Raw genomic sequence first — 12,379 nt, 5'->3', positions numbered from 1 at the left:
CCTGCCAGGCATCCCGGGAGCCCCTGAGCAGAAAGCAGAAGTTGCCCTGCGCCCTCTTGAGGTCACGCACTGCTTGCAGGAGGCGACTCTGAGCCCACTGAGAACGTTCTCCTCTGCCCCTGAGGCTGAAATCAGAGGTGGGTTCAGGGGCTGTGATGCTAAGCATCAAAGGTGTCCCCAGCTGGCAGCAAATACCAGAACCTCCTTCACGTCCAGGCTTTGCTGTCTCCCAGCTGATGGTCGAAAGATGACGTCGGGGAGACCTCAGTGACAAAATCAGTTCGGATAATGACTCAATAACAGGGCTCCTCAGCCTGCTCCGGTCCACCCAGAGGTCCACGAAGGGGCAGAGGTGGATGCTGGCTGGTGTTTCCTTGGTCCGCTTAGCCCGTATGCTCCTGCTGGAACAGACCAGCCTATCTGGCCACTTAGGGGTCCCCAGACTGAGGACCCTGACAGTGGCCATTTACTTTGTCTTCCCTCGAGAAGTCAGTGTTGTGAGTTGTTCTGGGAGTGGGCTGGGGGCTTTCCAGTGGCTTTTCCTGACTGAGCTCAGATCCAAAACTGAGGACCTCTAGGCGTACCCTAACTGGGAGTAGTCTTTTTTACTTACATGAAACGACCTCAGTCTCAGACTAAATCCACTCCGTTCAAATAATATACTAACCTTTGGATTTTTTTTTTCCCTAGTATATTAGTTACAGAAAAAAAAAAAAAATGAAAAAATGGATTCCTCCCGGAATGGATTTATTAGTAGATGTTGGGGATAAGCAAGAAGCTATAACTGAGCTTTCCTTTGAAATTAAGGGGAAAAAAATAATTGGTTTGACTTGAGCTTTAGAAAATGAGCTTGATCTTTTTTTTTTTTTTTTTTTTTTTTTCCTGCTATAGTTTGGAGCTGTGGTTCATGTCACATCCCATTTGACAAGACTGAAACACATGCTTGTTCTGAGGAAGGCGATTTATATTCGTCAGACACTGTCAACAGGGTGTGGAGTACCCAGCACCTGGTACTAGGGGCAACCCCCTCTCCCCCCTCCCCACGGCCATGCATTCCACCCAAGCTATTGCTTGACGACACCTGGGCTTGTCCAAAGCGGCCCTTCATTGGGTATCTCCTTGGCTCCCGTTTGGAAGTGGCGAGAAGACTGAGCTCCCTGTCTCTCTCCCAGCCTCCCTGGCCTCACTTCTGCCTCTCTCCATATATCTGTAAAATGGGTGTCCCAGGGTATTAGAAGGACAACTTCGACAAGATCTCTGCTGAGCTAGGAGGTCCTTGGAGGAAAAATCTCAGATTATATCCATCGGAGTCCCCCGATTTTCCAAAGCTCAGACAATAATGCCAGCTTTCAAGGAAATACTCTACCTAGGATGTTCTTCTTTGAAAGGTTTTCTTTCATTCTCTCAGTCCCTGACTTTGTTGAGGTCTCATAGGTATGTACACACACACACACAGGGATTTGGTCTGAACTGACTCACTAAAATTCAGCAACAACAACATGTAGTTGAAGTAATATCCCCATTTTATAGATGAGGACACTGAGTCCTAGGAGGGTAAGAGATGTGGCAATAAGCCAGTGCATGAACACAGGGACTAGAACCTAAGTACCCTGACCTTGGCTTTCCTTTCTCTGCATAACGGACCCACTTTGGAAAGTGGTGAGCTGCGGCAGACACGGGGGTTGGGACGGGGAAGGTCTGAGCCCCCATGCAGGTGTCTCCCGGGCTCTGTCTCAGGCCACTGTCCTCTGCAGCCTCTTGCCATAAGCAGGTTTCCCCCTCCCTCAAACGAGTGCAGGAGCCCTGGCCCCAAGCCAGGTGATCAAGCTCTCTGGGAACAAACAAGGCTTTCCTCCCACCCCCAGAACACTCAATCTCTTCTCTCGTGCTGACCCCACCCCGGGGAGCCATGCGTCATTGCTGTCAACACTCCAGGGCTGGGTGACCACAGCAGGAATTCATCCATAAACTCAGACAATGGCCGAGGAAGTGTGGGCCTTTCATGTGGCTCAGGGGCTGCCCTGTAGGCCATCCGAGCAAAGGAGGTCTCCATCCGAGGTCAGATTACCACTCCTACCCTTCACCTGTGGCCTGGCTCGAGCCATATTGTCTCAATGTCCCTTTCCACGGGGTCTCTGCGGCAGACAAAGCCCCGATAAGGGTTTCCTTGTAGAGATGCAGAGACTTGAGTCTTGGAGAGGCAGACTGAAGCAGTTCAGGGGTGTCGTGGGGGACTCGGAACTGACCTGGGGGTTAGGGGACTTGGAAGCCTAGGTCAGCTCTGCCCCCGCCCCCCCACCCCCCGCCCCAGAGCGGACCTAGCTGAGACCTCATCTCTCAGGGTCCCAGCTTCTTTTTTTGCCAAATTGAGCTATTGCTTCTTTTGAGACTCTGCTTGAGTCCAAGGAGGTAGCTTTTTTTTGACAGTACTTTGAGAATGATTAAAAAAACATAGATCACACATCACTTTTTGGCCCCATTACTGAAATGACCTACAGAATCCTTGGCTGAGTGAGTGGAGACACAGCTGAGGTCGATTTGTGGCTGTCCTGTGTGAGCTCAAGCTAAGAACACAGTCATTCTCCAAAAATGTCCTCTGAGGATTAGAGAGCCATACAAGTGTCCACGGGACCAATTATCCTGTTCCTTCTCTTCCGGGCCATGTACGGGTTGTGTCTACATGTTCCCACAACTCTTCTCCATTTGCCAAAGTTGTTCGCAATGTCCATGATGCAGGCCTGGCAGGGTGATGACGGGGCAACAGGCAGTTTGGGCAGGTTTTAAAGGTGCCTTCTAGAAGGATGGGTTTCTGTTTGGGTACAGTTTAAACCAAGAGCCAAGCTGTCACCCGCGAAGGTGACAGCGCTTCTCTTTTGGGATCTCTACGTTTTTTGTTTTTTCTTTAACTAGGGAACACTTAGGCTGAGAGTACTAGGCTACTGGTGTATCTACAAATAGGGCAGAGTGGAGGAGGGAATGCTAGGCCTCCATCCGTGGTGGCATTTGGACAGAGGGAAACGTAACATGGAAAGAAAAAGGCTGAGAGTTTAGTGAACAAGCATTGCGTTTGATGGCGCGTCAGCTCAATCTTCCGAGACAACGCCTGGGTTCAGGTAAATTAGCTCCATCAGAAAACCCTCTTAGCCTTCCAGGCTTTTCCTGGTCCATTTTATTTGAGCTCTGGCAAATCATTTGTCAGCCCACTTGTCTCAATGTAGCCCAGAAGGGAGTGAAAAGTGACCTCAGCGGGCCCCTCAGTGCCCCTCGAGGGCCTGTGTTTACCATTCAAGGGAAATGGCTTTTCCTGACTCTTTCCTGCTCTTTTTGCTTCAATTAACTCAAATGAATTTGGAGCACTTTCTAACTGAAAGCCCTGACAAGGAGAGGACTGATCCTAGAAATGTGGAAAAATGCGCAAGTGTATATTGTGGGTGTTTTCTCACTGAAGAAAACTCTGTGTGTGTGAGAGAGAGAGAGAGAGATAAATATTTAGGGGAAATTTCAGGCTCCTCAAGTGTCTGTCAACAGAAGAATGGATAAGGAAATTGAGCTAATTCTTACAACAGAATCCTACTGTGTAATAGTATTCACCGATACAGATGAATCTCAGTTACATTCTGCAAAAGGAACACATAATTTATGTACTTAAAGTATGCATCTGATTAGTTCATTTATAGGATTTTTAGAACAGGCAGGCTAATCTGTAGTGATAGAAATTAAAATAGTGGTCATCTCTGTGGTGGTGGGTTGACTGAATGTAAAGAGATTTATGGGAACTTTCCGAGATAAGGGGATGGTTCACATGAGTGTATCCAGTTAGATCTATGCATTTCAGCGTGTGTATATTTTATTTAAAATAACTACAAAGGGGCTCCTGAGTGGCTCAGTTGGTTAAGCGTCTGCCTTCGGCTCAGGCCATGACCCTGGGGTTCTGGGATCGAGCCCCAGGTTGGGCTCCCTGCTCAGCTGGGAGTCTCCTTCTCCCTCTCTCTGCCTTTCCCCCAGCTCACGCATGCTCTCATATTCTCTGACAAATAAATAAATAAAATCTTTTTTAAAAAAATAAAATAACTACAAAAATAACAATAACATACATAAGCGAGTTTTCCCTAAAGATTTGGTCGTTTTATAATATTCCTTTCACTCTTTGTGTTTCTGTGTTACAAGTTAAAGCTCAATAACCTTTGATTGATCACCTACCACAATTCTCTTAATTTTTTTAAAGATTATTTATTTATTTATTTGACAGACAGAGATCACAAGTAGGCAGAGAGAGAGGAAGGGAAGCAGGCTCCCTGCTGAGCAGAGAGCCTGATATGGGGCTCGATCCCAAAGCAGAGGCTTTAACCCACTGAGCCACCCAGGTGCACCCAATTCTCTTAATCTTTATGTGTGTCTTAGATCTTCTGTTTTGAATGTATTGAATGGAATGTATTACACATTCTTCCTGCTATCAAATACAGAGGAAATTAGTATCAGATACAAAATGCATTGGAAATGCATTTTAATAAGATGGGTAAGATTTCTCTCTACCTCTTGTGTCTGTTCATGAGTATTGCTTACTGCTACAAGCATTCATGATTCCCCATCAGTACTATCCCCATTTTTTTTTTTTTTATGGATGAAAGCCCTGAAAAAGCTTATTTACATATATGTCAGTGGTAGGAATGGAGGGATTTGTTATAGAGCAATAGTTAAACTACTTTCAAGATATTTACCAAAAATCACGTATCTACAATCAAAGATTATATGTAATGATCCACAGACTCACAAGTTGATTGGTCCACCTTCAGTTTCACTGAAAGCAAATAATGAAAACCATTGGTGTTAAAGACGCACATACATGAGTTAAATAACACCACCAAGTATTTTTTAACCGATTAGTTTCCCTTTCCCTTTTTTTTTTTTTTAAGATTTTATTTATTTATTTGAGAGAGAATGAGTGAGAGAGAGCATGAGAGAGGAGAAGGTCAGAGGGAGAAGCAGACTCCCCAAGGAACTGGGAGCCTGATGCAGGACTCGATCCTGAAAGTCCGGGATCAGAACTGAGCCACCCAGGTGCCCTCCCGTTCATTTTCTTAATGCCTCTATCCATACTCCAGCGGGTGCCTTGTTCCATGTCCAGGGGATTTTCACATCCCCGGAGTAAGGTGGGATTTTAAGATTCAGACGAGGTGAGAGGCATGTCTTGTTTTTCCTGTCAAGTATAGGGAATATACCTGAGGAAGAGGTCTCTTCGAAAGCAAAGCAATTAATCCGAAGAGGTCGGTCTCCCCGGCATCTTTCCACCTCCCAAACAAACTAGATTTCTGAGAATTCCGTGAATAAGCCTGGCTTTCCCCTGCACCTTTTGCTCTTGCTGGAAGAAACTCTCCCTCCTCCACTCTCTAACTTCTGGTCCTCCTTCCTGATACAGGAAGGACTTCCTCCCTCAATGTTGGGTACCGGTACCCTTCGATATCTTCACAAAGCAACTGTACTTTCCTGTTTCGTAAGCCCATTGCAGGTTCGTTTCTACTTTTGAATGATCTGTCTCTACAAGACTGTATCCCAGGAGGACAAGGACTGCTGTTTTGTTCACCATTGTATGCCGGGGATCTATATCAGGACCTGGCACTAATTACCTGCTCGATACATAGTTATTACTGAAGGTAAATGAATGGAGAAAGTAAGACGAGTAAAGGAGAGATCTTTCTCCAGGCTTGCTATGAGTCCACGGTCTACTTGACAAGGGCGTGATTTCACTTTGCATTCATTACCATAGCTTTACAATCCTGTTTTATATCAGAGGTGGCAGGACCCCATAGCAAGCACATGTAATTTGGTTTCTTTGTCTTCGGAACTTGTTATAGGTGACTCTTTGTACTTTTGTCTACATTTTACAATAGCTTTTTAGAATCAGCTTGTCTTTTACACACACACATACACACACACACACACCCCATACCACAGAAGGCTCTTGATTGTAATTGCTCAAATTGATGGAAATATTGGTGGAAAATACACGTTTATCATGTCAAGTCAGCCTGTAAGTTTAATTAGATCTTCCTATGCTTTCTATCTGGCCCTCATTTAACATATTTTTACTCGTATTTCATAATTTCATCCACAAGTTCTTACAAATGTATTTCTAATTTATTTTCGGATATCTTCCTTTTCAGTATTTCCATTTCTAATGATTACTTGTATGTAAAAATGCAATTTATGGTATCTGTGTCTCTTATTAATTCTAATAATTTATTTGTAGAGTTTCTTACATTGTTTATACCTTACATTGTCCTCTCATTCCTTGATCTTCTCCCCATTTGTCTGTGCTTGCAAAGACCTCCGTTACAACAGGAACTAGAAGCAGCGACAGCAGACATTCTTGCCTTCTTTCGGATTTTGAAGGAATACTTTCATAATTCAGTGCGCTTTTAGCTAGAGATTCCTGGCAGATAGTCAGGTTAAAGAAGTTTCTTTCTGTTCCCGTTTTCCAGCCCAGATGTCCATCAGTGGGTGAAGGGTGAAATAAATTATGGTACGCTCATGTCATCGACAAGAAAGGAACAAAGTCTAGATAGAATCAGCAACTGAATGAATCTCCAGAGAAAAACGCTGAGTGAAAAGAACAGGTCTCTCCAACATTACATACTCTATGATTCCATTGATACATTCTTGAAATGACAGAACTACAGACATGGTGAGTAGACGAGTGGTTGTCGGAGACTAAAGTGGGTTAGGCGGGAATCAGAGGGCAGGGGCAGGGGCTATAAAGAGCCCAATGACGAATTCTTGTGCTGGTGGAAATGTTCTGTGTCTTGACTGTATCTGTGTCATTATCCCAGCTGTGATATTCTACAGTGGTTAGAATTGAGGGAAAATCATAATAAAATTTCTCAACACTAGTAATAAAGAAAAAAATGTTAAGAAAAAACAAAATAGCCCAATGGAATCTTGACATTGCTGACAGGAAAAAAGAAGTCAACACAGAATTCTGTATCTGGCTAAAATACGTCTTTGATGAAGGCAAAATAAAGACATATTCAGACAAAAGAAAGCAGAGAGAATTTATTGTCAGGAGTTTTGTACTCTAAGAATTGTTCCAGGACATTCTTCAGGCTGAGGAAAAATGATGGAAAGGTGAAATTTTATGAAGAAATTGAAAAAGAGAGAGTTGGAAATAGTAAATGTGTTGATAAATAGAACTTTTTTTTCCTCAAAATTTCACTTGACTCTTTAGAACAAAAATGATAAGTGTGTCTTGTGTGGTTGAAGACACATAGAATATACATGACAATAGTACAAATGATAGGATAGGAGAAAACAGAAGCATATTATAAGCTTCCTATATTATAAGTAAAAAAGCATATTAGTATTTGAAAGTAGATGATATTAAAGGAAAGGTTTATATTGTAGGCCCTGGAGGAACCACTAAAAGTAAGTAAAATAAATATAATTAATAAGCCAAAAGAAAACACCAAGTGACAAATACTAAAAAAAAAAAAAAATTAGTTCAGAAGAAGTCAGAAAGGAGAAAAGATCAAAAAACATATGGAACATAGAAAACAAAAAGCAAGACGTAGACTCACATCCAATCATATCAATAACTACGTTAACTAGAAGTAGACCAAATGCTCCAATGAAAAGGCAGGAATTGCCAGACAAGATAAAAAGGAAGAGCCGAATGGATCACAAAATAGTCATTTAAGAGATGCATTGTGAGTATAAAGACACAGATGGGTTAAAAGGAGCAAGGAAGGGAAGAGATAAAGCAGGCAAACACTAGTGTAAGAAAGCTGGCAAGGCTGAGCAGTTGCTTAATAACAGGACAAGTGGTATTACTGGAAGAAATAAATACTCATCACGACAAAAGGGTCAGTTAATCAAAACGACGTAACAATCAAAAACGATTATGAGCCAAATGGCAAAGCTGCAGACAAATGACAGTTGATAAAACTACATCGTTGGAGATTTCCATAGCCCTCTTCCCAATAACTGCTAGAAGAAAGGGATACAAAACTAGTAAGGTAGAAGAGGACTTCTTGAGTGATCCACGAGCCGGGTCTGACTTATATTCATGGAACATTACACCCAGCAATTGCTGAACACTCGTTCTCTTTACAAGAACCCATGAGACTCTTCACCAAGACACACCATTGGCTGGGCTATAACATGAGTTCTAAAACATTGAAAAGAACAGATATGAAAACATTTTTTTAAAAAGATCAGAGAGAAGGCTTTTCAACCCCAGCCTAGAATCCAGGCCAAGACAGAAACATTTTCTCCGTCGTCCTTTGCCAGAAGTTGAATGTTTCTGGTTTACTCTTTTCCCGAGAGCATAGCCCTTCCTATGTCTGTTTTTCTCCCTGGAGATCTCGGTCCCAGATCCCCACCTCAAACAAAAACCTTGTGCTTTGCCTTATAGAGCTGTAAAATACTGAGCCCCTTTGTTACTGAGACAAACAAATAATCCACGTGTCCCTTAGAACTTTTATGCCTTCATTCAGTTCCAGTTTCCAACTCTCTTTTCATTTTTGCCCAGGGATGGTTTCCCTTGGTGTTTTGCATGCTCAGCTAACATTTCAAATGTTTGTGACATTTTGCTCAGCATTCTATGGGTTTTGTGGCCATATCTAGTATCCATGTTTCTGGAAACTGAAACCTGTCATATAATATCCTTTCGTTATTTTATGGGTTCAAGTTACCTCGCCTAATCAGAAGTCCCCTCATTCAAAGCCAGACAGCCTTGGGTTTGAATTCCAGCCCTGGTACTCGCCAGTTATATAACTCTGGCCTAAGTGACAGAACCTCTCCCAGCCCATTTCTCCATGAATGTTAGGGATGTCATAATGACAGGTTTTCAACTTTGTTGGAAAGATGATCTTTGCTCTCATGCGATGCGAGGCACAGTCAAGAAAACCTAACATTATCATTGTTCATTCACCAAATAGTGTTTGCTCCATGTTGGGTGCGCCTCCGAAGTGGTAGGGGTAACAGATAATAAATATATAAACAAATAATTTCCCAGGGGTGTAAAGCCCAGTCACAAGGGTAATGGACTGAGAATGTCTGAGACAGGATGGGCTGTTTTGATCAGGCAGTGGGGGATTCCTGTTTGAGGATGTGATGTTTGATTTGGAATCTGAATTTATTTTAAAAATCAGATGTGATGACAGCACGAGTCTGGGAACATAGAAAAAAGCACTGCATCGCACACTTTAAGTGGGTGAATTGTATGTGTGAATTATCTCAATGAAGCTTTTTTTGTTTTGTTTTGTTTTAATCTGGGTGAAAAAAAAAAAGGCAGGTGAGCAGCCTTGTAACTAGAAAGAAAACCAGTTACACAGACCCCTAAGGCTGGAAGAGATTTTAGTCAGTTTGAGGAAAGGAAAGAGCGGGTAGTAGGGTTTCAGTGAGGGAGAGACAGAAGACGGTCAAGATCTAGACCTCCAGAGAAGGGAGGCCAGACCATGTAGGGCCTTGAGGGCCATGTTGAATATTTGGGATTGTGTCCAAACTGCAATGGGCGGCTTTTGAAAACATTTACCGGAGAAGTGGTAATTGGTTTATGCTTTGGGACAATCATGGTGCTCTCGGTCTGGCAAGGGAATTTATAGGAGGGCAAAGGTATAAGTGAGGAGAACAGCAAAGGGGAGCCTCCAGAACAACGAGGATGAAGGTATTCTTATTTTGACTTGGTCTTCAGTTCCCTCCAACGTGACCTTACTGGTCATGTAACATTGTTCTGAGAGCAGAGACATGACTAAAAAGTGACCCACAACAGAGGGACCCATAAGAAGGAAAGCACCCATGCTCCTTCACTATCCACAAAGGAAAAGATGACCATAGGATCCTGAAGTTGACCTCTCCATTGATTTACAGCAACTTGGATTATTCATATGGGAAGGTTTCTGGATTTTCAGCTGCCCTATCGTGGGCTTCAGTTTACCCATCTTTTCCAATATCAACCATTGCCCAGAGCCATTTGGAACCACCTCTGTCGCTCTTCCCTTTAAGTACTCAGTCAAAATTTGGTATCTAGGACCCACAAGGAGGAAAATGTATATAGCAGATACTAATCTATAAATTCCATAGATATGGCAACGGTGATGCTATATGTAAGTGATTAGAATCATGGCCTTCGTAGTCCGACAAAATCAGTTTTAATTCCAAGCTCTGCCATTAAATGAGTGACTTAAAGATTGCTCTAAATTTTGTTCAGTACCAATATTTCATTAAGTCTTTAAATGAATTATACTTGTAAATCGTTTAGCACAATGCCTAATACATGGTAAGCACTCCAGACTGGTGGCCATTGTTGTTATTACTTATTACAATAATTAGTAAGTCTGTTACTTTTGCAAAGGGAAAAATAAATATTTTTTAAAAGATGAAATGTACTTACCTTTTGGGGAGTGGGGGCAAAACGACAGGGAAAGAGAGACTCTTAAGCAGCCTCCACACCCAGCACAGAGCCCAAGTGGGGCTTGATCCCATGACCCTGAGATCACGACCTGAGTTGAGATCAAGAGTAGGCTGCTTAACCCACTGAGACACCCAGATACCCCCGTACTTACCTTTGAAAGACATGAACTTGTGAACCCCTACATGACGTCAAAATGACCAAACTCTATGTAATCTGGGATAACAATATCAATTGTTTTCCTGCAATAAAATTAGCTTAAGATGAAATTTAATAATTATAATATCTTTAGTGAAATCTTCGTTTTAGAATTTGGAAATCATAAATAAGTCCATCGACAAACTATTTCTCATTATGAACCATTATGGAGTACTGAGTCGGATCTTTGTAATATCCCCAAATGAAAACCAAACTCTCATGTTCAGTCTGAGGAGAATATCACACACGTATTATCTTCTAGCTATCTGATGGAATATTAGGGACAGTGTAAAATGTACCTTTATGGGACCTTTTAATGACCTCGTAAAAGGTGAACAAGCAGAGCATAAAGTAACAGGCATATCGTTATCTTGATAATGTAAGAGTGTCTAGAAAAAAGGGTGCAATGAAACATTGCAAAAAGTTAGTAATTGTAGATTTGGGGCAGTAGAAGTAACCACGATTCTTTTGTTTGTTCTTTTCTTTGTTATCTTTTCTATTGCACACAGACTCTTTCATCAGCATGAGAAGAACGTGCTGAGGTTCCCATGTTAGAAAAAATAGCAAGCTGGCATCCCAGTGTAGGGGAGACACTTGTTAGAGCACGTTCCCCCCCAACACACACACACACTCAAGAGGTTTATGGATCACCTGGAAACAAGCTCTACATAAAAAGGGCCAGAAGGGACACGAGGTCTGGGGGGTATGACCGTTTTGCTCAAGTCTGCGAGCTATATACTGGATCAAGAACTCTGTGGGCTTTCACCTCTATCAGATCACAAGCAGCGCCAACTTACCCCCTCGTATAACATTTCAACAACAAAAAAATGGAACTTTATCTAAGAGATCAGAAATGGCCCCGGGGCAGGGGAGACTCTAACTATGTCTCCTTTCCTAGGGAATGGTTTCTGACTCGGGATTTTTTATAATCCTCTTTGGCGATTGCTAAATATAAACAAACGCACAAGGATTGAAAAAAATTTTTATTATTTTATTTTATTTTATTTTATTTTATTTTATTTTATGAGAGGGAGAGAGAGCACATGGGGGGAGGGGGAGAGGGAGAAGGAAAATCTTAAGCAAACTGTGCCGAATACGGAACCCAACCCGGGGCTCAATCTCACGACCCTGAGATCATGACCCGAGCCAAGATCAAGAGGCGGAAGTTTAACCGACTGAGCCACCCTACAGGCGCCCCTACACAAGGATTTTTCTGGTAGGGAGCCCGCCTGTCCACCCTGCCTGGAGTGCCAACTTCCCACCTTGCATTTGCAGTAGTGTGAAGGGGAGAGTTTCCCAGTCTGGGAGCCAGTGTTCCCGCAGACGGCAGCCCACCTGAATTCTAAAAGGGAGACCACTGCTAGCGGTCATAGCCAGCCTTCCAAAACTCTAGAAACAATGGCAGAGGAGTATGAAATACACATAATGCTAGCCGTTGGGTCCATAAGCATGTAGCACGTCATTACTCTGCAACAGGACTGTTCTGATTGAAATTTTTATGGTGTATAGGACTTAGGATCTAGTATTTCTCATTTCAAAGAGTAACCTATTTTTTTTTTAAGCGATGAGAGGAAACCATAGTGTACTGACCTGATTTAATGAAATTTGATTCCTAATTAAAGGAGAAAAAAGCCTCTTGGAAGGAAACCTAAAGGAGAGGCCTGAGCTACAGGGACCTTGATGATTTTGACTGTGTTATCACACACGCCCCACCAGCTGAAAGTCAGCTGCCTTAAGGATACTAACTATTACAACTTTGGCTAAAATTTGAGTTTT

The sequence above is a fragment of the Mustela nigripes genome, chromosome 17 (genome assembly GCF_022355385.1).
Source record: "Mustela nigripes isolate SB6536 chromosome 17, MUSNIG.SB6536, whole genome shotgun sequence".
In the NCBI taxonomy this organism is placed as follows: Eukaryota; Metazoa; Chordata; class Mammalia; order Carnivora; family Mustelidae; genus Mustela; species Mustela nigripes.
This window is presented reverse-complemented; position numbering follows the sequence as displayed.